The sequence below is a fragment of the Dendropsophus ebraccatus genome, chromosome 13, assembly GCF_027789765.1.
Source record: "Dendropsophus ebraccatus isolate aDenEbr1 chromosome 13, aDenEbr1.pat, whole genome shotgun sequence".
NCBI lineage: Eukaryota > Metazoa > Chordata > Amphibia > Anura > Hylidae > Dendropsophus > Dendropsophus ebraccatus.
This window is the reverse complement of record NC_091466.1, coordinates 10,982,500-11,009,374: the sequence shown is the minus strand read 5'-3', so window position 1 is coordinate 11,009,374 and position 26,875 is coordinate 10,982,500. Positions and strand designations below refer to the sequence as shown.

The following is a 26,875-nucleotide window of genomic DNA, read 5'->3' as shown; positions in this document are numbered from 1 at the left end:
CACTGAGCAGACAGCCATGTAACAGCATGATATATTGGGGAGAAGGACAAAGGGGGGGGGGGCAATATAATGTTTATTTATTTTTAGTTATCGCTAAATGTATGACTCACATTACAACTCATCCAGGTTCCTCATATCAAAAGTAGGATATAACACCCCCAGTCACCCACTTAATTCTGCCACCATGGAAATTACATGAGCCACTAAAAATAAGCCAGACACCAGGCCTTCGAGATCCCTGCTTTTTTTTCCCCATGGTGCAACACCAACCAGCCATCAGGTAGCTTCACACTAACTTCCTCTGGACTAAATGAATAGATTTGAGAGGGAACTTGGTGGATGTTAATAATTTTTTGTTGGAGAAGATATATGGCTTATAAGATGTGGAACAAGCTTCGTAACTTACTCTACCACCAATAGCTGGCCACCGACATAAAGGCCCTATTACATGGGCCGATGGGGAGGAGCAAGTGGGCACTGACCTGTCAGATCAGTGCTCACTTGCTCATCGTTTCTAGGGATGAGCGAACCGGCCCAGGTTCGGGTTCCCGCTGTCTCCCCGCTCCATATGTCTATGGCTGTATCCCAGTTTTCCAGGCGGTCCTCAAGGTTGTATCCACCCTCTCCACGGAGCGGGCAGACAGCGGGAATCAGAAGCCGAGAGTTCAGGTTCATACGAACCCGAACCTAGGCCGGTTCGCTCATCTGTAGTCGTTTCCCACTCACTGCCAGCACTATGACATGCGCCAACAGCGAGTGGGTAAAAGCCGGGTGCCACAGAGAGGTGCGGCAGGGGCTCCCTGGACGATATTTAGATCGTCCGGGGAACCTATAGGAGACAGCGGCGGTCTGCTACTGCCACTCCTATTACATGGAACAATGGCCAGCAGACCGTCGTTATTGTCCAAAATTTTTTTGAAAGACAAGGATCAGCCGTCATTGTGTATGTCAGCTGATTGTTGCCTTTTAACAGTAGCTATTACACCAAGAGATTATCGGCCATAACAGCCAATAATCAGCTGGATATGGCCAGTAGTCGCTTGGTGTAATAAGGCCTTAAGAAGAAAGTCTTCCAGCTCATGGCTAATCATCCATTCAAGAAATACTCCAAAACTGGACAACTCACACTCTCAGCTGATGAACATAGAGCACTTATAGACAAGTGATGATGGTAGCCAATAGCAGTCTGTGGCCTGCCAAAAACATCATCCATCCAGTTGGATTCTTGTGGTTGTTGATAGCTGATAATACAAGTCTATGATCGGTCGATCACTTGCCATTAGAGATTAACGGAAGTCGAGCTAGCTCGAGTCTGATCGTTCGGCATTTGAATACCAGTGGCTGAAGAAGTTGTATGAAGCCCTAGGCAATTGTGAAAAACATGGATACAGCCATAGGCCATAAGCAGTATCCATGTTTTCCAGGCAGGACTCTCTAGTTCCCACTTTGTATCATATGAATGATCGGCTGGAATTTATGTGTATATGTATATTGTCAACTCAAAGTGTACCAGCCCCTAAACATACTTATATATCATATATCCTAGAGAAATGTTGAAAGTCTAGATCAGTTGAGGTCTGAGTTTTAAAACCCGACCCCCACATGGTGTGTTCTTCTCCCAGCTCCATCTAGTGATTGGTCGGGTTCTGGACGACATGTCAAAAAAACGTTTTAATTAAAATGACAGTGCCCTTTTGGGTATCTGGTTGAGGTTCATATGTCAGCTGGTCAAGCGTGTCACCATGTTGTATGGAGGTCTTCAGGCCTCCAACATTATCACCACGGGAAATTCTCAAATGTACAGACTGTCGGTGGAATGAGGAAGATTACGTTATCTAATCCTTTCGCTGATATATTACCATGGTGGAGGGGAAAAGGGTCCGTTTAGATTGCGCCCCCCCACGCATGGTGTCTGGAGATCATCCTACGTTAACAGCCACTTGCTGTCCCGATGGATTATACATTGGTCAGTGCTGCTGATAGGACCTGATAAGACCTCAGACATACAGTCAATGGACTGGCTCTAGGTGTGAAAGAGGGAGATTGTACACAAGGGGGGGGGGGTATTCATGGCAGATGACTTTAACTCCTTCCTCGCCACATAATTCTTTGCTTATTCTGGGTTTAGCAGACCAGTGGGCGATCCTGCTGAGTGAGTGACAACTGTCTCTTTATGGACACCGTCAATCAATGAGAAGGACAATCAACTGGAGACCATTTAAACCTCTTTTCGTTTGGGCTCAGGAGTCCAGTGGGCAGCTTGTTTAGGGACTGACCCTTTTCTTACGGAGAATACCGTCAGTCACTGAGTACAATGACCCCCTCAAGACACCCAATTCCAGAATAAGCAGAGGGAATCTAAGGGTCCCATCACACCAAACGATTATCGTCCCAGCCGATAATCGTTTGGTGTCATGCACAATGTTGCCTGTCTTCTCAAAACATAACCTACTCAAAACGATAACGATAGCGATGGCCTACTGGCTCTGTATAATAGGAGCGTCGACAGCAGACCACCGCTACCTTCTATGGACCACTCGGAGGATCTAAGGTTTGCCTGGGCAGCCCTCCCGCTGCTTCCCGCTCAATGTCTGTGCGTGTAATAGCACAGACAGCGAGTGGAGAACAAGCAGCAAGCGAACGCTGACCTAACAGGTCACTTGCTCCTAATATCAGGCCGTGTAATGCGGCCCTTACTCAGTGACTGACCTACTAAAATCACTGGCATTCCCTGAGTAGGACCACTGGACTCCTAAGACCCGAATAAACAGAGGTTTAAAGGTAGTCCACTGGGCAGTCCTACTCTGGGACTGAAAGGGCTCTATTACACAGATTTTTGCCGATAATTGGCTGATTTGGCCATTTATTGTTCTGTGTAATAGAAACAACGATCAGCCGATGACAACGCTCGTTGGATTAGGTTTGGACCTAAAATCGTCGGGCCTCGACGTGTAATAGCAATTTGAGGCTGATGACTGACGGTTCCTCAAACACCTGACACCTTACCTCTCCCCGCTCTTCTCTCCTGTGCTCTGCAGCTTCCCGATCCCGGCGGCTGCAGCAGCGTCTGAGTGGCCTGTCAGCTAACAGGCTGCCCAGCCAATCACAGGCCGCGGAGGTCCCGTCCTGTGATTGGCTCTGATATTGCTGCCGCCGGGACCGCGAAGCTGTGGAGCACATGAGAGAAGACCGGGAGCGGGGAGAGGTAAGGTAACAGGAGCTTGGGCAAGGGCTGCATAGACATAGTTATTGATGTCCATGCAGCCCTTTCTGGACATTTATCGGGCCGTGTACAACCCCTGGCAAAAAGTATGGAATCACCAGTCTTGGATGAGCACTCACTCAGACATTTCATGCTGTAAAACAAACTCAGATCAAAAACATGATACAATATTAAGGTCATTCCAAAGTGCAACTTGTTGGCTTTCAGGAACACTCAAAGAAATGAAGAGAAAACATTGTGGAAGTTAGTGAATGACACTTTTATTGACCAAGCACAGGGAAATAAATATGGAATCACTCAATTCTGAGGAAAAAAGTGTGGAATCATGAAAAACACATAAACAAAAGACCATTCAAAATACATCACTAGTATTTAGTTGCACCACCTTTGGCTTTTATAACAGCTTTCAGTCTTTGAGGCATGGACTTGATGAGTGACAAACAGTATTCTGATCAATTTGGTGCCAACTCTCTTTGATAGCAGTTGCCAGATCAGCTTTGCAGGTTAGAGCCTTCTTGTGGACCATTTTTTTCAATCTCCACCACAGGTTTTCAATTGGGTTGAGATCTGGACTATTTGCAGACCATGACATCGACTGAATGTGTCTTTCTTCAAGGAATGCCTTCACTGTTTTTGCCCTATGGCACGATGCATTGTCATCTTGGAAAATTATTTCATCATCTCCAAACATCTGTTCAATTGAAGGGATGAGAAAACTGTCCAAAATGTCAACGTAAACTTGTGCATAGATGGAAGAATTAACCACAGTCATCTCCCCAGTGCCTTCGCCTGACATGCAGCCCCATATCATCAAGGACTGTGGAAATTTGGTTGTTTTCTTCAGGCCTCTTCATAAATCTCACTGGAACGGCACCACACAAAAGTTCCAGCATCATCACCTTGTCCAATGCAGATTCTTGACTCATCACTGAAGACAACTTTCATCCAGTCATCCACAGTCCATGATTGCCTCTCCTTAGCCCATTGGAGTCTTGTTTTTTTATGTTTAGGTGTCAATGCTGGTTTTCGTTTAGCTTTCCTGTATAGAAATCCCATCTCCTTTAGGTGATTTCTTACGGTTCGGTCACATACATTGACTCCAGCTTCCTCCCATTTGTGCTTCATCTGTTTAGTTGTACTTTTTCGGTTTTCAAGACAAATGGCAAGGGAAAGGAAATAGACTGGGTGTGTCCTTTTTTTCTACCTCCAATTTGAGTGATTCCACACTTTTTTCCTCAGAATTGAGTGATTCCATATTTATTTCCCTGTGCTTGGTCAATAAAAGTATCATTTACTAACTTCCACAATGTTTTCTCTTCATTTCTTTGAGTGCTCCTGAAAGCCAACAAGTTGCACTTTGGAATGACCTTAATATTGTATCATGTTTTTGATCTGAGTTTGTTTTACAGCATGAAATGTCTGAATGAGTGCTCATCCAAGACTGGTGATTCCATACTTTTTGCCAGGGGTTGTAATAGCAGATCGTCGCTCGTTTACTAAAATGATCGGGCCGTGGTCTGCCTGTGTAATAGAACCCAAAGTGTGCACACTAACATCACTATCAATCACTAAGTAGGACCACCCACTAGACTCCTAGGCCTAGAATGCACCTCAGTGGCACAACGTGGCTGCCCAGGAAAGGTATTCAAGGAAATTTTATTGTTTTTGGTACAGTTTCGGGATTGTCATGGGTGAACCTTGCCTTACACAGGCCACGAGAAGCTATAGGAGCCTCAGTAGTATCTAGACGAGTGATGCCGTCACCCTGTCTCCCGTGTGTAACCACATCACTGTTTCCTCACAACATATTCAAATTATTGTCAGTAAAAGCGACGTCTATGGTTTCCCTGTTAGTTTTCGATCTTCACCGCTCTTCGATACGGTCTATAGAAGGTTACAGTTACTTTCCCAGTCTGACACTACAACTCCCAGCATTAGACATGTCAAGTATCCAAATGCTGGAAGAATAAAAGGTCAGGAGAAGCAATTCTCGTGAAGGGCCACCAAACCGGCAGCTTCCGTCAGTCCATCGCTTTACGCTTTCCTCAGACTGTAATGGCCGATACCAGGGAACAACAGATTTGTTTTCAGCAATAGCAAATGGAGACGACATCGACCTTCGCTCCATGGTCCCTTTCAGGCTGGGGTGCAAGTCAAGCCACGCGCCTCACGTTGTGATACAACTGTGTTTCTGGACACACTGTATCTGCTTACCGCAATGTCATTTTCTTCTCTCATTTTCCTTGAACGGAAACCACGAGAGTATTTCATTTCCAGCCCTTGGAGCTGACTGAGCCTCTATTGTTCGCGGCTGAGCAGTAGTGTATGTATTGTGTGCGTGTGCCGGGCTGCAAGCTCTGTGCTCTGCCACCCGCAATCCAATAGAAGATCAGGTCCCCTGCCCAGATCTATAGATTCAGAGGTGAGGAGAGGCTGACCAATCCCTAACAGAACTAGGGGTCACATGTACAGATTACAGGTCCCAGCATACAAATCACAAGGATACTAATAAGCTGGGATCCTGGGAGATTTCAGCACTGAAGCCTGCAGAATAGTGAATACAGCTCATAGGTATAATACAGGATGTAACTCAGGATCAGTAATGTATGTACACAGTGACCCCATCAACAGAATAGTGAGTGCAGCTCTGGAGTATAATATAAAATGTAACTCAGGATCAGGATAAGAAAATAGACAAATATTATCTACTTATTTTTTATGTAGGTTATATTTTAAGGGCAAGGCCATATAAAGATACTCAAGATAGCCATCATGTGGCCCATTAAGAGAAGGGGCTAATAGTGGGCTAGGCAGAACTTTATAGGGAGGTCACACAAAATGTGTGTGTGTGGGGGGGGGTTCATGCCATCACATCTCATGGTAACCAGGTGGGCCCGATCCTTGGCCTTCCCCACTCCTTGTGGCCATTTCCCCTAGAATTTATAGTGTGAGTCCAGCACAATACGACCGGGACAGGCTTCTAGAAGTCGTATTGTGCTGGACTCACACTATAAGTTCTTATTGCACTTGGGAGCTGTAATCGGGCCCGTCCGAGCACATGGACTGAGGGAGTGCCGGGTGAGCTGACTCAACCCACTTTATATTTCCCCCTAAATGACTTGCAGTCACATACATCACCCTGGTAATGGGAACATTTAAACTCCTCTATATGTCTTACTTATCAACGTCTCGTACTTCCCAAAAACGTTGTTATCGATACAAGACCCCCCCCCCACCACCACCAACTTTGCATGCACTGGCGTCAGATAATTCCTCTGTGTTGTTCTGGCCGCAGACCTAGATAGATGTCCTGGTGTGACCCCTCTAAACCGAGCCAAAACGGCCGCTGGGCTCGGTGCAACCCCAAACGCACAGCGTTCCCTATATCCAGATGGGGGGGCAGGGACTGACTATCGGACTGCCGGGGACCTCTGCGTCTTCTGTCCGAGCCAATGATCGTAGCAGGGACTGCCACAAAGAGAGCAATGTGCATTAAGGGTGGAGGAACAGATTCATTTGCTGGATAAGGGAAGGAGGAGGAGGGGGATCTCAGCTGTTGTGGGGCTGGCGCTGTTATGGACGCGGGGAGGCACATGTGGAATAGAACGTAATGTTCTGGTTGAGGAATAATCCACCAGAGCTTCGGATTGATGTAATTGGGCCAGACGGTTAAGAGGGGAGGAAGGGGAGTGAAAAATATGAGTGAAAATCTCCTGTACGGAGGCTCCAGTCACGACAGCCAAATTCTCACTTTCACCAGCAACGAACAGGACCGGTCAGGGGACTACAAGTCCCAGCAGACACTTCACTGACCACCATGAAGACTATGCACTCCAAGAATACTGTTCAGCAGTACTGGAATGGTAAATGGAACCTCATGCCAGGGGCCTAGGTATTGGGGGTGCAGAGGAATCATATGTACCCTATTAAGAAGGTCTGGTGAGGGTCCCCTTGCCCTGTTCCCAGCCCATCTTCTCTGGACCTATGGTCCTTTCCCCCCATCCCCTTTTTACGGACAGATTCAATGCACGTCCCTTCAAAGCATATTTGCATTTTACTTACGAAATTCATGTTCATATAACAGATGGGACAATCACCGGATCAATATCAACATAGCAGACGCAGTAGAGCTGAGGTTGTTGTCTGACCGACCACGCCGTGATATCATTACCTGTAACCTGTGTTTCCTTTCATAAAGCTGCAGGCGCTCCGACAAGAAAGCAAAATGGTAATTTCACCTCTGCTACATCTATAAGTTATTAATAGACTTGCTCCTTTTAGCTCAATGAACCAAAAATACAGCGGGGCTGCCGGGGACGTTACAGATTCCCTGCGCTAGTCTTCAGCATCTGACTGCAGGCTGTGGTTGTTTAATAGCAAATACAAGTGCCCTAAAGGGGGAGTTTCCATTTCAGACCTTGTACGGGGAACCTAGGTCACCTGACGAAGCGGAATCTCGATTTTCTTTCCAATTCTTTATTTAACGCAACATAAAAGACCGTAACCGGACGCATATTCTTTACACCCATCAGCCGACTATAAGGATCATGGGGTTGGGGACAGGTTAGTCTGACGTGATGGTGGCCATAAACAGAGTTCATTAAGAAGTTTAATGAACCTAAAGCTAATCTACAAATAGTCCATTCAGTGTGAAAATTTGCACCTAGCCCCTAACTTTATAAGCTCTCTTTGCACTGATGTCCAAAGTGGGACATACACAAGCCCAACACTTGTTAGCTAACAGATATCTCTTCTGAGTCCCCCTATGCACACTCAGCTCAGCTGAGCATGCATGTGTTATGAAGGTTTTGATAAAATCTTTTGTTAAAATCTTGATTTTGATTTTGTTAAAATCTTCCATACCTGGTCTATCTTGACCCATTCCACCTGGAAGTCTAGAGGCCGCCTTACACATTTTTAGGCCCTTTTCACTAATGGCTATTTACTAAAAGCAGAGTTAAAGGGGTCATGCCACTTTCTGGCAAAAACAGTGCCTCCCTTGTCCTCAGATTGTGTGTGGTATTACAATTCAGCTCCATTTAACTTATTGGAAGTGAGCAGCAATACCAAAGCCAAACTGAGCACCGAAGTGCTGCTTTTTCTGGAATAAAGCAACCATGTTTTTCTAGATCTGGATCACCCTTGGAGTGCTCTAACTTGCTCCAAGATGACAAGCAGTAACAGTTTTCCACAAGGTGCCTATACACAGAGTACGTTCACAGTGAGTAAAAGCGTGGGAATTCCGCGTGGAGCCCCCGCCTCGGAATCCCGCCTGCCTCAGTGTGTCAATATGATGCCTCACTTGCCTCCGCTCAAAGACTTGACATGTCAATTCTTTCAGCGGAAAGCCACGGGGACCTGAGGCGCGCGCGAGGCATCGCATTGACAGTGAGGCAGGCGGAGTGTAGTCCGTGGCAGAGCTCCGCACAGAATTCTGGCACTTTTACTTAGAGTGAACTCACTCTTAGGTTGGCCATCAGTATAAGCTATATGGGGCCTCCCAAGCCTCAATTAAAAGATCATGACAGATCAGAGAAGGATCAGGTATTATTGATTTTTAACATCTAACTCTATTGTTCTCAGAAGAATAAGCAGGCATCAGAGCTCTCTGCCTGAGGGTTACCCTTCCCCATAGAGAACACATGAACGCTTGGTCGTGTTTGGGGATGGGAAGGACAGGAGAGATAGTTGTCAATCCAATGATCATTTGGTCATCAGAGACCTTAGTTTTTGTTGGTTCTTCAATAGAACCACAATGGTATCTCTGCGCTGCAAGGTAGTTCATCAGATCATCTCAGATTTTCCATATATAGTAGCAGATGAGGACCATCACAACAACCCAACAATAAAAACGACCAAGACCAGGGACTACAGTGGTAAGTTTTTTTGAGCTTCTCATTTCACCCTACCATGAAGCAGTGGTCAATAGAAACTCAAGTGTCCTATTATATGGCTTTACGAGTGGAACATGTGTCCAAGGCCATCAGAAGGTTACAGCCATCAGTGACTGAAGAGGACAGATGTCACCCCCACCTCTTCTAGTCCTAGACTTGTAGTGTCTTCAACTACACTTATGTCACCTGTTCTCTCGTAGGAGCAAACACAACAAGTCCTAATGATTACCTTTCCGCTACCCCCGCTTCTCTAAGACAACTTACAAAGATGCAATAAAAGTCATTATTAATGTGAGATGGTTCGATCGGTACCTGGAGCTGCTTCCCGAGATCTCTGCTCATCATTCGAGGGAAACAAAAAATGTCCACAAGGAATATCTGAAAGAGAAGAAATGGATAAAGTCAGCTGTGTTACAAATCGCCGAGGGGTTTACAAAGCGAGAGGCGAGTATGTGGAGATATGGTTTAATTGGCATCAAAAAAGTAGCCTACGAGCACAATGCCGAATATTCCTGAGCGGGGGGACACCATGAAATGCACTAAAGACGGACATTGTTACACGTTGTTAGACATGGCCCGTGAACCATTAAAGGTCTCACACCAATGTCACTGTGAAAGAAGAGGCATGGCGGGGAAATAGCTGGACCTGAGGTCCTTAGCATCGAAGCATAATTACCAACAACAAGTGGAAAGCATTGATTTCAGGAAGGACACAGTCCTCTCCGATAAGGAATCTGTAGAAATATTAACACTTTCCGTCAACCAAGGCAGGAAATCCAGCAAAAAGTTCCAATATGAGGAGAATGAAAGCTGGACCACCCCTGTGGCCCCTTCACTTACATTGATGTAGGCCACCCATTCCCTGTTCATGCAGAGAGATGCATGGCCATCAACAATGGTTTTAGAGTCACATAATCCCAGTGGCCAGCCAATGAACAAGCATTTGGTGATCCATTGGCCAATCGTTGAGTCTCTTGCACAGGGCAAAAATTGACCCATTCAGTAGATAATTGTTCTCTTTACAAATGGAGCAACAACCATTAATGTTCCACTGGAGTCAAGGCCCTATTCCACCAACAGATCTGACGACAGATTATCTGCCAAAGATTTGAGGCCAAACCCAGGAACAGACTATAATCAGAGAACAGGTTATAAAGGAAAGACTGGATTTCTCCTCTTTTCAAATCCACTCCTGAGTTTGGCTTCAAATCTTTGGCACATAATCTGTTGTCAGATCTGTTGGTGGAATAGGGCCTATAGGATGGCCATACACAGTCGTTCAGTTGGTTTAACCAATTCCCGGAGACCAGCCATCTGTCCAAAATGTCAGAGGAGAAAAGGCTTGGGCATGCTGGCGCTAAACTGCCCAATCCTTTTGTTCTTGAGGAGATAAGCTCCCCTGTGCACACTGAAAACACGTAGGGGGCCCTGAACTTGGGGGAAATCTGGAGAGACAGCGGTTGGCTGACAGCTATCTATATATGTCTAGCTTATCTTGTCATGGCAACGTGCTCCTGCCTAGTGTGAACAGTGTTCTAGGAGAGCTGACCAATTTTTTTCCTTTTTTTTCTGTGTTCCAGTTGGGGGAGTGGCTGCCTCTATTTGGTCGTGCACTCCACCTGTCTCACCCAGGTGGTGCAATTATTTTTGCAGGTATTAGACGGATCTTGCATGCCCAGAGCATAGGCGTATTATACGCCATGGAGAGGCCATAGTGTACATACAGTGTAGGGTCTGCCTCGATATGAGTCCACCTTATCGTGGTGAGGCAGTTTACGCTGTTTGCAAATAGTAACCAAGAGACTCATTATTTTTGTGGGAATTTTTTGGGCAGTTAGGGGGGCTGCTTTTAATTATTTTCATGTCTATGGTGGGTCTGTATCTTGCTGTTGCGGTGAGCTGTTGCATTTTTCTGTGTTTTTGTGTGTTTGCATATGTCTAGCTTAGGAGACATAAAAACAACCACTAATGTTCAACTAAAGTTGGTCATAGACCCATCAGTAGTTTGGTTAATACGGCAGAGGACATTGGTCACCATTTATTAGGCCTTCTATTGGCAACACACATTTGGGCCAATGGTCAGCTTTATACTGATTATCATGTGTGCCTATAAGTCAATTGATATAAATGATAATATTGGGGAATGATGACCTTAGCTGGACTGGACAGGGCTACATGGGATCAACAAGACGTCAACAATTTTGGCAAGTTGCAGTCATGAAGGTTCTGACGTATGGCTGAATGAGGAGGCTGAATGGGGAGGCCATCAGCATTACAATAGTAGTCCTTATCTGTCTACAGAACCAAACAGATTGGAACCAATCAATGGAACATTTTTCCACTCCTCGAAATTTGCCATTGCAAATCTCCTTGCATGAATACCCCATTACCAACAAGCATCCAGATAGGGGCACTGATCGAATCATAGAGCGACCAGAATAATAACCAATGACCCTTTTCAGCAACACACATGACACCCTCTCAAGTCTACACTCACTAGTGATTATAGGACATGGCCCGGGACCAGATCGTACCGACATATGGCTGTACAGAGTGTTTATACTCATTGGTAAGCAATGGTATGCATTGGCGTCTACACATCGCTGTTACTCATCCTGACAAAAGTCAAAGCAGATGGCTCTATGACTCAAACAGTGTTGTACAATCTTTGTATGGAGAATGGGATGTTACTGGGGTCTCCGCTGATTACTCATTATGTAATGTTAAGGAAACAGAGTGAATTATGCCAAGCACTGTGCCATGGTACTCATATACTGCTTCTTAATTGTCTAATCTGAGGCTACCAGAGGGGACAAAGAACCCTATGGCCTGGAACAAAGCTACCTAAATTGTGAGCCTCCATAGACACAAAAGCCCTGAGATGTTCTATGTCTGACAATAAACCAGTAGGACACGTGTTCCTCGAGGTTCCTCACTGCATAGAGGAACATGGACAATCATTTTCCTATTCATTTTAATAGGATTATCATCAGGCACCGGCCTCTCATCACGGGTCCAGGCAGGTGGATATATCAGCAATCGGCCCTAAAAGAGCAGCATTGTGACGTATATGGCCTGTGTCAGAGCAGATGTGTACTAAAAAGTCATGGGTTTCGAAATGTAAACATAGGGGCAGTACTATAGTAGTTATATTCTTCTATATAGGAGGCAGTATTATAGTAGTTATATTCCTGTATATAGGAGCAGTATTATAGTAGTTATATTCCTGTATATAGGAGCAGTATTATAGTAGTTATATTCCTGTATATAGGAGGCAGTATTATAGCAGTTATATTCTTGTATATAGGGAGGAGTATTATAGTAGTTATACTCTGGTATATAGGAGCAATATTATAGCAGTTATATTCCTGTATATAGGGGGCAGTATTATAGTAGTTATATTCCTGTATATAGGGGCAGTATTATAGTAGTTATATTCCTGTATATAGGAGCAGTATTATAGTAGTTATATCCCTGTATATAGGAGCAATATTATAGTAGGTATATTCCTGTTATATCCCTGTATATAGGAGCAGTATTATAGTAGTTATATTCTTGTATATATAAGGGCAGTATTATAGTAGTTATATTCTTGTATATAGGAGCAGTATTATAGTAGTTATATTCTTGTATATAGGAGCAGTATTATAGTAGTTATATTCCTGTATATAGGAGCAGTATTATAGTAGTTATATCCCTGTATATAGGGACAGTATTATAGTAGTTATATTCCTAAACCCAGGAGGTAGTAGTAAAGTGCCGGCGGAAGTAAAAGTGAACAGCACAGGAGGGGGCGCACAGGAGATGGCAGATTTCAGGATAAGGACGGTAAGAAATCTCGGCTTCATCTTGACACATGACAGGAGTGACATTCAAAATAGAAAACAAATGTAGCAAAACAAATTTTTCACATTCCTTTAGAAACCTATAGTTCATGACTGATGGAAATAGGAAATTTGAGTGGACTTGTTCATTAGCCATGGGTAGCCCTTGTGGCAAGCTGCAGAGGCTAAAGAATATATAGCTGGAGCCTGTAATGTAAACTGGCTAGTGCAGTCCATTCTCTCTATTCCCCAGCGCTCTGCCAGCTTTCATCTGCTCATTCCCTCCTCCTAACTTCTCTTTCGTGGCAGCACCCATGGGTTTCAAAATCCTGTTTGCCCAATCAAGTAAAAAGTAAAATCCGATAGAGCCTGTTAAGTGAATTAAATTATTAAACAATGGATGAGCCTGGGCCTCTCGTGCCTGACAGAGCAATGTTCTTGTTTCCAAGTGAAAGGTTTTCTCTTTTCAGTTGTGTAATATTGTTCTGAGCCGAGGCGATAATCGATGGGGAATGCACAGCCCACGGTGCAGCCCGCTCATCCACGATGAGTCTTCACGACCTTAAGCTGTTTAACAAGTCAAGGGGCATTCCTTGTATTGGTGCAGAATGGTCTTCGCTCACCAAGAAGAGAGGGAAACTGAAGAGTTAGAAGGCACGGCTTTCCACCATCCTTGACGGAAGACGTCGGCTCATTCTGTCCCACGGAACGTCTGGAGAAATATCCGACTAAGAACTGGTCTGGAGATTTAAGAAAGGGAGTAATGGGATTTTTATCAGGAGTCAGTCCTCATTTGTCATGTTCAGGATCAGCAACCATCTGGGTGTAGCAGATACGCTGGTTTGACATACACCAGGACCACTGATGAGCTTGTCCATCTTGCAGCTTCATCTTCTGACAAATTGTCCAAAGATTTCATCGTCTCTTCGGAACGAATTACTTCTCAGAGTTCCTATCTTGACACATTCCTCCTCGGGTTCTCACACCTACCCCGCCATGGTATTAAACTCTTCAATAGAAAGGTTTCTATATCATAAATCCTTTCTAAAGTCATGTTTTTTCTCCATTTTATCATCTATTAAGTTGACAAATTACACAAAAGTCTACAGTAATGGAGCCTTGGGATGTTTTCTCCAACTTTCAGCGGACACCTGTGGTTCCTGAGCTTGGAATAAATCTCAAAGTCGGATTTCACTGGCGGTTTTCATGACTGGAGACAAGCGAAAAAAGATGGCAATTGTTGGGACACCCAAGTAAGGGGGTATGACTCGCAGGCCGATGTCCATAGACAATACAGTTTTAAGGGTTTTGGGTCAACAGGTGAACTTTCTGCTAAGGTCTATGGGCAGCCATGGAAGCCTGTGGTAAGCCAATTGGGTGACATAACTTCCTAAGACTTTAATGAACCTACTACACATAACCCATCTTGTATGGTGAACTAAAGGTGCCCATACATTTTCAATAACTTTTAAGCCGATAGACATCTCTCCTGAACCGGATAGATAGTTTACATGTATGGCTGACCACTATTGAAAGTGTATGGCTACCTTAAGTGGGTGAGGTATCGTTGTTATTGAATCTTAAGCCACTTTACATAGATCCTGTCAAGCGGGACATGGCAAAGAGTAAGACACGGATACAGAAGTGCTACTACACATGAGGAAGCATGTATGCAAAGAAGTTAGAAATGCTGATACATGGAACAGTTACCAGAAGAAACATGAGCGCAGCATAAAATCTGCACAAAAAAAAAAAAAAAGGACAGAGAGACCTCCTGGGAGTATGGATGGTACTAAAGAGCAAAAATAAAAAATGGGGTACATGACCCCTGAACATCTCTGCATCCTTAACCCCTAGGACAGTAACCAGAATGTTTGGGCAGAAGGTTTAGGGGCTAGTTCCGACCTAAGACAACCGCACGTAGCACTGGGTCCATCCCTCTCCACCATGTAGCCCCCTATATATATAATAAACGTTAAATAAACATTGTGTGCTGACCTCATGACCTTTCATAAATACGGAAATAATCTCTGGATTCTGATACAAATATAATTTACAGGAAGTGATACTGTATGCACATCCGGATAGACACAGATACTTTTAAGATGGTGGAGGACTGGAAAACTCCAGGACAACTGTGTCATACTTAGTGGGCGGTATACAACCCAAAGACAGAACCCTGGCGTTATGCTCACCTCCAAGGAGTCTACTACTTTGTATACTTTGGTAACATGCCACACCATAAACAAGAGATTTATCCCCATATATTAGAATCTGTCATATTATATAGTTCTCATATATTACGCTATGATCTATGTGATACATTATATTATCTTGGAGAGCCATGGTGTAGGGACAAGGCAGCCAAGGACGGGGACGTGGTGAGGTCAGGTTCTGTGATGCCGGTGACGTGGATCATCGCTGCACATCGGCCCCTGACAGACTCCTTGGCTCCTGGTGTTAGTAGCGCGGGCTGTGACACACAGGTGGAAGGCGATATCACACCGCTCCCAGGATCATGTTAAACAGACCTCAGATCACGGATATAAAAATTGTCTCCTCAGCTAGATTTGATTTCCGCACCTTTAATGGCTCCTGACTCGTTCCTGTGAGCGCCTCTCAATAATGGGGAGGAGAAGGCGGCTTGCTTTACACGTAATGGCACCTGGTAAATGTCATCCTTTAATGAAGGTTATTAATGGAGTGAGGAGAGGCTCCCGCTTAAAGGGGACTGTCAACCTGTTAGGCTTAGGATACCATATTAAAGGGAGTTATCCAAGATCACAATCTATCACCTATCTAGTAGATCATACCTGATCGGTGACGGTCTGATGATTGGGACTCCCCTCATCACATGAACGGAGTCCTGTGATATATGGCTAGGGGCAACTACCTATGCCTATGTGTGATATGGGGCTGTCGATAATATTCAAGCTCTGAACTCAACTAAGGCAAAGTAATGGAGCACCAGTACACCCCTGATCTGATGAGACATTGGGGCTCCAGTAGCTGGACCTCCTCCGATCAGACACTCATTCCCTATGCAGTTATAAACTTAGTAAAAACCCCTTTAAACCTTGGATATTGTACCCACTAAGTGACCCTCTTAAACATAAAAAACAGGAAGTCACATGTAGGATGTGTGGCAACGGGGAACCCTAGGACATAAGAGTCAATGCTGTTGGGAACTATGTCATATGACCCTTAAAAAAATGTTCTGATTGGCTGAGCGAGAACACATGGAGCTTCCTGTTTCTGGAGGTGTGTCACTCCCGAGTGGAGGAGAAAAATAGCAGTGGGGAGGAGGATTGGGTTGAGTTACCACAAAAATGACCTTTGAAAGGGAAGACGCACACAGGAAATGACTTCTGATTGGCTGCTGAAATCTAACTTCCTGTTAAAGAAGTAGTCAGCCAACTGAGCCATGGAGGACTTTTATTGCACCATATAAGCACTGATGGAGCAGTAGCCACTTGGTAGACACTTCTATATAAATTTCCTATGAACACAGCCATGAGGTCGGGCACTTCCATGTGCTGGGAGGGAAGGTTTGACCATTACTGTATTGACGATATTCCAATGCTGGGAGTATATGATATGAGTTCTGAAAGATGGCACCATGTTCTGGCCCAAGTGTGGAGATGGTTGCCTGTGAAGGTGAGGCCAGAGCAATGTGAGCCTTAAAGTCTTAAATTTAGATTTAAATTTAAAAACTCAATATTTTGTTTCCTTGGGACTTGTATTTCCAGCCGATAAGAACCATAACACATCATCCTTGGAGACATAAACAGAGTAAGGAGCCATTGCCTGAATTCACACTATTGGGTGTCAGGACAGAAGATAAGATAAAGAAACAGGAGGAGGAGGGGGAGCGGGGACATGATAAGCTGTGTGAGACAAGTCCCATTTACAAACCTCAAGACAAGTTCCCATTGACAAAGACACGATTATAAATGTACAAGAAGGAGATGGTCTCTGCACCTTTACAGCCATATTACAGTACAGACTCCACTCATGACTGACAGCAGATAAGAAGTGAAGACCACCCAGCCTGACCCTCCCTGACCTCTACTTAGTTGTGCAAGCAAGGTATTCAGGCCTCCAGGAAAGCTGAATTATGCCCTTTGCAGGAGCTGTTGTAGAGACAATGATGAAAAACGTTTTTTGTTAACTTACTTCTATGCTGAGATATGATTGGTTGAACCTGCAAGGCCCAAAGCCTGAGGCTGCACTACTGACAGACAGTCCTGCTAGGTAGAGTGTTGTCATGGAGACCCTGTGTGGATTCAAACCAAACTCTATATCAATATTTACTTCCTGAGTGGCAGTTATCAACAGTGGACATGGAAAAACCTCCATACCAACAAGGCCGCCGACTCTCTCAGTAGGGTAGCCTCAGGCTTTCGGCCTGTAACTTCAAGTGATTATATCTAAGCATGGATATAAGAAATTTAAAAACAGTTTTCACATTATTAATGTTCACTAAATGTTCTATTTAACTTTAATACTGGTAGGTTTCCTTTAAGCATACGAGAAGAAGAAAAAAAAGAAGCCTGGAAACAAGAAATGGAAAAATACAAGCTACCAAGTGAAAAAATCTGGGAGAGAGAGAAATATAATGAAAGGAGGGGGATGGAAAAAGAACTGTATGAGACGTGAGGAAACACAGAGGAAAGGAGCGAGAATCAACGAGATGCTGAGTGACAAGTGGAAGAATAAGATGTAAGAAACAAGGTAAGAACGGGATCTGTCTGATTGGCCAAAAGATTTGGACAAGCTCATCTGCATATAAGACGCCAACACACGCTGTATAAATATTCCATATTAATACAGCACCAACATAGAGCATGGCGCTGTACATATTACGCTCTATGTGCCAAAACTGCAGATCACATAAACTTTTATTTAAGGGAAAGAATGAAGGATAGATCTGGTGCAGGGAGCTCCCTCCTAACAGCACAACAGTGGTCCCGGCCCTGGCACTGCCAAGATAGTGCCAGCCAATTTAGTGGTCAAATGTCATTAGCCACAGAGCAAACAGCTCAACTCAAGCACCGGCAAGAATTAATAGTCAGACACCGCCTACTGCAATAACCCCAATCAATCACAACCCACCCATGCCAGCCATAAGGCCTCATGACTGCCTATGGCAACCATAGGCAATACCCATGACAACCTTAGTTTTTGGAAGGTTTTTTTTTTACTCTAGTGTAAACACTGCCCCTAGAGGTAAAAAAAATATGGCAATTGGCCATATTTACACATAGCGATGGGATCACAGAGGAGCACTGGAGGACTTTCCAGTAGGAATACAAATTGTGGTCAATAAGAAATGACCCATGGAACAAGAAGACGAGAAGCTACTAAAACCAGAGGGCGCTATGGAGGAACTATTGAGAAACCATGATGGAGTAATCTGGAGTGTGCAGGATGTATGCAGCACCCCAGAAACATGGTGGGCCACCAGAGTGGTGGGCCCTGACACTGTGACCGTTAGGAGCCGCCACTTTCGATTTAACTGTCCAACTTCCTTTCTGCTCAGGGGGAAGTGAAACTGGCAGATGTTCGATGAGAGAGGACAGAACACCCTGAACGTGTAACTATACAAGGGGAGACAACACCAATTGTGCAGAACAGCAAAAAAGAAGACAGTGATTGCGGTGGAGGTCCACAGGTATCAGGAGACTATCCAAAGGTCCAACATAGAAGGAGGGGTCAAAGTTCAACTCTAGATGGCGGACCTACAACTCCAGTTGGTAAAGATCATGAGATACTCATGGGCTTTTAAGAAATGGTCTTAACCTCACATCCCACCCACATCACTTTGGCCAGAGAATGGCTGGCAATATTCGTGTACCTTTGCCAATCATGGTCCTTGGGGGCACTCTGGCTAATTTGAGTGCTAAGGGCAGCTATAATTACTCAGAGTGCCCCCAAAATGATACCAAGAGACTTACAGAGACTGAGACTTGGCAGAGTGCCTCCATAATCACAAGTCCCCACTTTAATTAATCAGAAGTAGAAATTAAAAAAAACCCACCACCACTTATATTATGGAAGTGAGTGGTGGTCATGTTGCTCTCTTTGTGCCAGTTGTGAAGTGTTTGCCGTTGGTAACGAGAGCTTCAGTAGTGACGGGTTAAACGCCCGGGCGCACCGCTAATTAAGAAAGTAAGCACTCGACCCGCATTTTACGGAAATAATTACTAGATTGTGTTCCCAGCTAATTTCTCTTGTACATAGCAACCCTAAGCTGAGATACCTGCGGAGACAGCACGGGAAGCGGGAGTAATGATTAACCCACAGAGGCTGGAGAGAACAAGCACAAGGTGTTGGCCGCCGTGTAAACTGCTCAAAACTGAATGAACTGCCCACTTCAATGCTGCCGCGCTGACCTATTTATTCTCATTCATGGCCTAGTTATACCATGCCCGCCAGCAGAGTGAGGCAAGCCATTTGGTGGGCCTGGGATCAGTCGTCGGGCCAACGCAAAACCTCCGGGAATGTGCTCCCAGGGGTGCGATTACGGTACAACACAAAAAATCGGGTCAAAGTTTTGTCTGTTGGATATATGCAGCCCTAATGTGATCCTCTAAGCTTACCTTACGAACAGTGTTTTAGGGTACGGCCATTTTTGCAACCGACCTCTGAAATTCTCTGTGGCTCAGCTGGGGAATTTGTGTCTGCAACATAGATTATACAGCACTCCAAATAGCTGCGGCTTGCCACATCAAAGAGTGGTAGCCGATAGCATGTGGTGCCCTGTCACTACGCACAGTTACAAAAACAAAAGGATGCCCATGTGACGCGGCGCAAAGAGGTTTTTTCCCCTTCCCGGCTTATTAACTCTTTAAAGATTTTCCACAGTAACATTTACGAGTCTGTACATATTGCTGCTCGTACAGATCAGCACCATAAAGAGACCTCTTGTTCTCGTTGCTCTTTCCCATCTCTGGATCACCCTGCCGAGATTGTAGGTATTCTTAACGCATCATGTTATCCACCACAGAACAAACTGATTGCCACCCATGAGCTAAGAGGGCCATACTCATCAGACTTTATTTGTCCAGGACGTGGCCAAACCAACTGTGAATGTACAGACCATCAACAAGCCAGACAGAACTGGGGGATTTTATTTCAAAAAGTTGCAAATGATTGGCTGAGGGTACGATTACACGGAACGATAATCGGCCGAATCGGCCCTATCCGGCCGATTATCATTTCGTGTAATAAAGACAACGATCAGTCGATGATCATTGTCATCGGCTGATCGTTGATATAGGTTCAGACCTATAATTGTCGGCCACCGACAAACGATTTGCAATGATTTGCAAAAGAAATACATTACCTATCCATGGTCCAGGGCTCCTCCTGCTCCTCTTCTCCCCGGGTTCCGCGAGCTGCAGCTCCAGAGAAGTCTATCTTAGGTGACGGCCGCTCAGCCAATAACAGTCCGCGGCCAGTGATTGGTTGAGTGGCCGGTCAGCTAAGACAGGCCGCTCTGAAGCTGCAGCGTGCGGGACCCGGGGAGAAGAGGAGCAGGGGGAGCCCTGGACCCGGGATAGGTAATGTATACCAGTTTAGCAAGGGCTGCAAGGACATCGGTAATTATGTCCCTACAGCCCTTGTTAAACGATTATGGGGCCGTGTAATAGGCCCTGTAAACGAGCGCCGATCTAGCCGATCGGCGCTCGTTTACATTTATTATCGGGCCCCTATCAGACCGTATAATAGTACCCTGACTGTGGCTGATCCTGCCATACACTGGTGTTCTCAGACTACTACCGAAAAATTCCAACCCGGCCAATAACAAGAAGTTTGCTGTTAGCGATTGAGACTGATCATTTGTGTATAGTGTTCAGTGAACAGTGTTGAGTGAACTGTTCAGGATTGGCAACGCTCTCTGAACCTAAATGCTCGCCATTTGAGTCCTGGCAGCTTGAGATGTGGGAAATATGTTTTTCAGGACCCCCTAGGCCGTCACCCAACTTCTCCAGCCGCTGGAAATAAAAGGCTGAGCGATCAGGATCAGGCAAGTCTGCTGAGTTTGTCCATAGGGAGACACTGAAATTTTGCGGGGTCAGCCAACAATAAGCAGGTGGATTAGACAACAAGCACATATTGAAATCCGTAATGGGGCTGACCCAGAAATTATTTTAGAATGCCCAAAAAGGGGTCTTTCAAGTCCTTCAATAGAAAGGCTAAGTCAGAGATTGCATTCTGAAATGTGGAAAGGTCCAACCTCAAAATACGTGGTGTAGGCCCAGTTTCAATGCCGCTTATAATGCAACTTAAACATTAAGCTCAAGAGGCAGATGATGCACATTTTGGGGGCAGGATACAGAATGTTCTAAGAGGTGAGCATTTCATTTTGTCATTCCATTTGTGAGGCAGATCGTCTCCAGGCTGTTCCCGCCTTCATCAATAGATGAAAATTTAAAGGGAGATAAAAAAAAGAAAAACAATTTATTTTCATTCATTATTCATGCGGTTAAGCAGCCGGCGGGTTAAAGTAAAGGCTTTGTAAACTGTTTTTATGTTCTATGGCAGAAGTCCTAACCACTTTTAATAATACTGTGCATTTGGGAACAAGAACGGGGCATGCTGGGAAAGCCTATCTTCTATGCCAATGACATAGTGAATCTAACACATACTCATATTACTTATTTTAAAAGAATCAAGAGGTTTGGAAAAACTTCTTACATACTAAAAGACTCCACCCAAGATGCTAAACCTGGGGGAAGACCCACATAAGCTGGTAGAAGACCCATCTGAAGTAAAACCAAGGTGAAGACCCAGCAAAGCTGGGCATTACCTAAGGTAAAAACTGGGGGAGGAAAACAATATTTGGTAGACCACGACAGGTGGCGCAGAACCAGGTGGAGGATCTAGCAAAGCTGGCAGAAGACATACCTAAGGTACAACCTTGGGGAAGACTACCAAAGCTGATAGAAGACATTTTGGGGAAGGGGGGGGGATAAGTCAGGTAAAAGACATATCCAAAGCAGAACATGGGAGAGGTCAACAATGCTGGTAGAAGAAAGAAGGAAGACTATGAAAGTTTTTAGAAGACAACATCTCATTTTATATTTCCGCCTCACCTCCATGTTCTCTGCAATGAAGACTTTTTGAAATCAGAAATTTTGCTGAAGAGTGCAACCGGCCAAGTAGTAATGTTGTTATATGTTATATGATGAAAGAACAGGAAGTGAAGACAGTGTAAATCAGAAAGCAGACGATATAAGGGGAAATGTGAAAGACTGGCCAAATGCAGAACAACATTTTCGATAGGCTGTCCGGGAAAGAGATCAGAGAATGGAGGAGCTTTCCAGTTCGATAAAAAAAAGGAAGAATCAATACTATTTCCACTTCTAAGAACCACGTTGCGAAAGGCCGTAGGAGTCATAAGAAGCTATACATTATTTTTAGAAAAGGTCTTAAATATTAAAAAGGTGTTTAAAATGACTCAATAGGTGGAAGGTAAGTGAGAACCTCTTTGGTTTGTCATTGATCCATTGACTTTTCTGGGTCTATTACCTATAAACTATTAACCTGCCAAACTTGCCATTTTGGAGGGCCACAATACATTTTAAGAAAACGTTTGCTCATCCAAATAGATGGAGCCACAGTAGGCTGGCTGTACACCACCTGTAAATGAATGTTCATTTGACCAACCAACATCCCCCTACTTGATGTCCATATACATTATAGTTGGCCAAACCCGCTGATCTAAAAAGTATGGTGTAGAGATAAAAGAATCTCGTGCACGCTCAGGTTTGTCCGAACCTGTATTTGATTACCAGTGGCTGAAGAAGCTTGATGCAGCCCTAGGGAGTCCGGGGAAAAATGGATATAGTCTATGGCCGTATCTGTGTTTTCCAGGCAACCTTGGGGCTGCACCAAACTTCCTCAGTCACCAGTAATCAAATGCGTGTGGGTTCGGACAAACTTGATGGCGCTCAAGGTTTGCTCATCTCTAGTATGGAGGCAATAATACACTTTAGGGCCCTATTCCACCGGACGATTATCGTTTGCATAATCGTTAACGATTAACGATCTCAAACGACTGCTATTGCGAAAGACCTGAAAACGTTCACTCATTTCCATGGAACGATAATCGTTACTTATGATCGTAATTGCGATAGTTTTTCTTCGCTATTTATTCGCTATTGCGTTCGTATCTATTGCAAACGACTGAAAGATGTCTTATTCAATGCGAACGATTTGCGAACGTTTTGCGAACGAGCAACGATAAAAATAGGTCCAGGTCTTATAAAGCGATCAACGATTTCTCGTTTGGTCGTTAATTGTTAACTGCATTTCAACCGAACGATTATTGTTTAGATTCAAACGATTTAACGATAATCTGAACGATAATCGTCCAGTGGAATAGGGCCCTTATTGAAGGGTCTTGGGCTGTCCAACTCACGTGTCTGACATGACTGAGATGTGGCCATAGTCAACAGAAGATTTCAGAAAAATCCAGGATGTATATACGTATACAACTTCTGTGATCATTCTCTAGCATACAAATGGGCTTCCAGCATCGATACTTTCCATCAAATGATAAAATGTTTTATTTGGACTTAGACAGATACCCTCAAAGCCTCACTGTGTGGCCACATGCTAGAGCCAAACATTGAGAATTTCAGGTTTTAAAACACGATCCTCTACAGATAAGACCAAAAGAAAAATTCTAAGGCGGGGGCCAGACATCAGCCGAGCATTGATGAGGGAACAAAAGCTGTTGCTACAAGCCTTTCACGTGTCCGGGAGCCTCCTTACATTCGCAGCTTTTGCCGTAGAACTTATTTACTTAACACCCACACTTTACTGAATGACGCAGACAAACAGGTGATCTATGTAAATCCATCCTGCAGCTATGGATGGAATTTACTTTACAAAACATACAACAGATTTATTTGGAAAAGATGACATTTTTTTTTCTTTTTTTACTTTATTCTTTCCATACTACACTAAAGATCGTGACAACCTAAAAGTGGCTATATACCTTATACAGTTATTGGCCAAGCATTTGTTCAACCAATAGATAGCCCTCTGGACCCCCTATACACATGCACATCCCCAGCTCCATCCTTTTTCCCGACATCTGCCTTTGGGACACTTCTATCCATGGTTGGCTGGTCCCACCAAAACCAGACGGTTTGATGTTGATCTAAGACATATGAGCACTTTATCGACCACTCAGCTCTTTCTCCTAAACAGGGTGCAAAAACCATAGGGCTTGAACATTCCCCCTAGAAGTCGATGCTGCCCATATGGGGAGAGGGGCACCATGCACACATAGGGGCCTGTTTTTATGACCCATTGTTTGGTTGAAAGCTATCTTCTTGGTATGGCCAGTTCTAAGTGGGCTGATCAAGCCACTTGAAAATTCTATGTCTATGGTATGGATGACCACAGGTGTTGGATCTACCAACAAATATGTAATGTCTATGGCCACCTCTATGAAGGGTATGGCACCTTAATCTCCCACCCCAATATAACAGACCCCCCCCCCCCCCCCCCCCCCCGTTTTAGCCACTGGTCCGCCAGTTATTAGACACCATTCCCACTATTTTTGATGGCTTCCAAGTTTTTGGAATGCAGGGATTACTTTTCACCATTGCGCCAGCCGGGAGACTAGTTACCACCATACTCCACTGGATGAGTGAGATGGAGCAGAAGGCCGGATGATGCTTTTCAATTTCTATGGGGGGGTGAGCTACCAAAGCACTGAAACGGCACAAAGCACTTTATTAAGGCCAACTGCAAGTTTTTGCACCTTGCTGAATACTGTTTAAGGCTATGTTCACACTACGTATATTTCTGCTCGTAGTGCGAACCGCGGATATACGCACGCAGTTTTAAGGTTGATGCGTTCGCTTGAAAGTATACGATATACGGCCACACAGTTCACACTACGTATGAACTTACGTTCGCATTGTATACGCCGCCGGGAAAAATGAACAAGACCATTGTTTGAGGACGGAAATGTTCGAACTCACGGCCGTGGATTTACATGCGGTCCCGTACAAAGTACTTATTTCAGTCAAATTGGACTTGATTTTTCGATCCAAAAGGTTCTGTGAGTTTTATTGGGCTGGGCGAAGATTTCCAAGTAAATGACCTGCCTCAGATCGCTTTGAAACAAGCTAGGGAAGCATAACTGTACTGCGGGCGTATGTTCGCAATGTGTACGCATTCAGCCGCATGTTGATTTTTCGCACGCCCGTAGTTTCAGCCGCACATGTACGGCGGCGTAAGAACTGCATACGGATTCGTACGCAGTGTGAACATAGCCTAATCGTGCAATAATGTTTTGGGGCAGAATACCCCTTTAACTTATACAGGGTTCCCACACTAACTGGAAATGATAGAATTGCTATTTAAGCAAAACTTTGCCTCTCTGGCGGGTAACTAGTTGGAGGCTGAGGACAGCTATGTATTCCTCTAATAAACTTCCTCTGCCGAGCACACGAGGAACTGTTTTCTTGGAAAAAGAAGAGAGAGGCTTGCTGCTGGTAATTATAAGATACTGAGATGTTGGTCAGCACATCCGTATGGGAGGGAAAGTGATAATGTCTGTAATGTATGCGGAGGGGCACAAACTTATATCGAAGGGCACCGAGAATGGGTGAATTATGTGGCGTTTCCATGCCATCCAGGAACAGCAAGTTATAAGTGCTGACCTCTCAGCCCTGTCATGGCCGCTCCAACCACCCATTGAACACATAGGACATGGGGTAATTATGGGACACAAGTAGAATAATGTTCCCCTCATCACACTGTAGACCTGACCTGGCCACAGGAGTAACACAATTACTGCTCAACACCGCTGCTGAGATCAGATGCTCCTTACACGGCTCGATAATCGTGCATCTCGCTATTGATGTCCATGCAGCCCTTATTTTAAAAATGTAAAATAATAAAGTTTATACATACCTCCCCACAATCCTCTGTGTTCTCCCAGCTTCTGCCCAGTCCCGTAGCCACCTCTTAAACTTTAGAGCCTGTTTCTAAAGTGACAGGGCGCTCAGCACTGGCTGTGGCGGTCCCATCTTGGTCAGTGATTGGCTGAGTGGCTTGTCACTTCAGAGACCGGCTCTGAAGTTCCACTGGTGGCTGAGGGGACCGTGAAGAAGTGAGGAGAACACTGGGGATCGTGGAGAGATATGTATAATTTTTTTTTTTTACACAGTCATCAGCCGTTATATTTAGGCTGGAATAAATGACGATAATCAGCTGAGTTTTAAAAGAAGTGGTCAGTGATGTGGCTGCTAGACCCTGATCACAAGTAAGCGCTGATCGCTGCAGCCTTAGAGACCCTCAAGCCCCAGATACACCTGGACAGACCTCGGACCCCAGAGAGTACAATTATAGAGAATTGACCTGAGTGACCTGCAGCACAGGATGGGGGTTGTATTGCACAACCCATGGACGAGTATGCCGTGTTCTTCGCGGTTGATCACAGTGGACCTAAGCGGCCAAACCCGCCAATCTGGAATTGGCAACCTACTACGGTGAAGTAAGTGTCCTTCATGAATCTGATGTGTGACAGGTCCCCTTAACATTTACAGGATCAAAAACAACTAAGAAATTTAGGTGGCAGCCAAACAGGAAAAATAAAAAAAAAATATAAAAATGAAAACCAGCAGAAGCGGCAGCTCACCGAGGTGTCATCACCACCACCACCACCAACGCGTCACGGCCTGGTTCAGTGACTGTTCAGCTGGTTTTTCTTCTCATCTCAAAGCCACACAGAGATCTAATCTTCTCACCTCGCCCCATGTAGGTTGAAAGGACGGGACTCTGCGGTTGCGATATCTGACAGGTTTACGGATAACATCTCATTTCTCCAAAACGCGTTTAATTGTAGCCATGAAAAAAAAAAATTAAATAAAATCGTACGGAATCGCCGCTAATAGGAAAGA

General features: G+C 44.7%; 1 protein-coding gene across 6 annotated transcripts in view; it reads right to left on the bottom strand.

Moving 5' to 3' along the window:
- The window catches only part of MEF2D (myocyte enhancer factor 2D), a 144,961-nt gene that overhangs the window by 77,271 nt on the left and 40,815 nt on the right, over positions 1-26,875 (bottom strand). For all 6 annotated transcript variants that reach the window (XM_069950688.1, XM_069950693.1, XM_069950692.1 and 3 more), the window contains exon 2: positions 9,430-9,495. The gene's annotated coding sequence lies outside the window, so the exon portion shown is untranslated. The remainder of the gene's footprint in view (positions 1-9,429; positions 9,496-26,875) is intronic.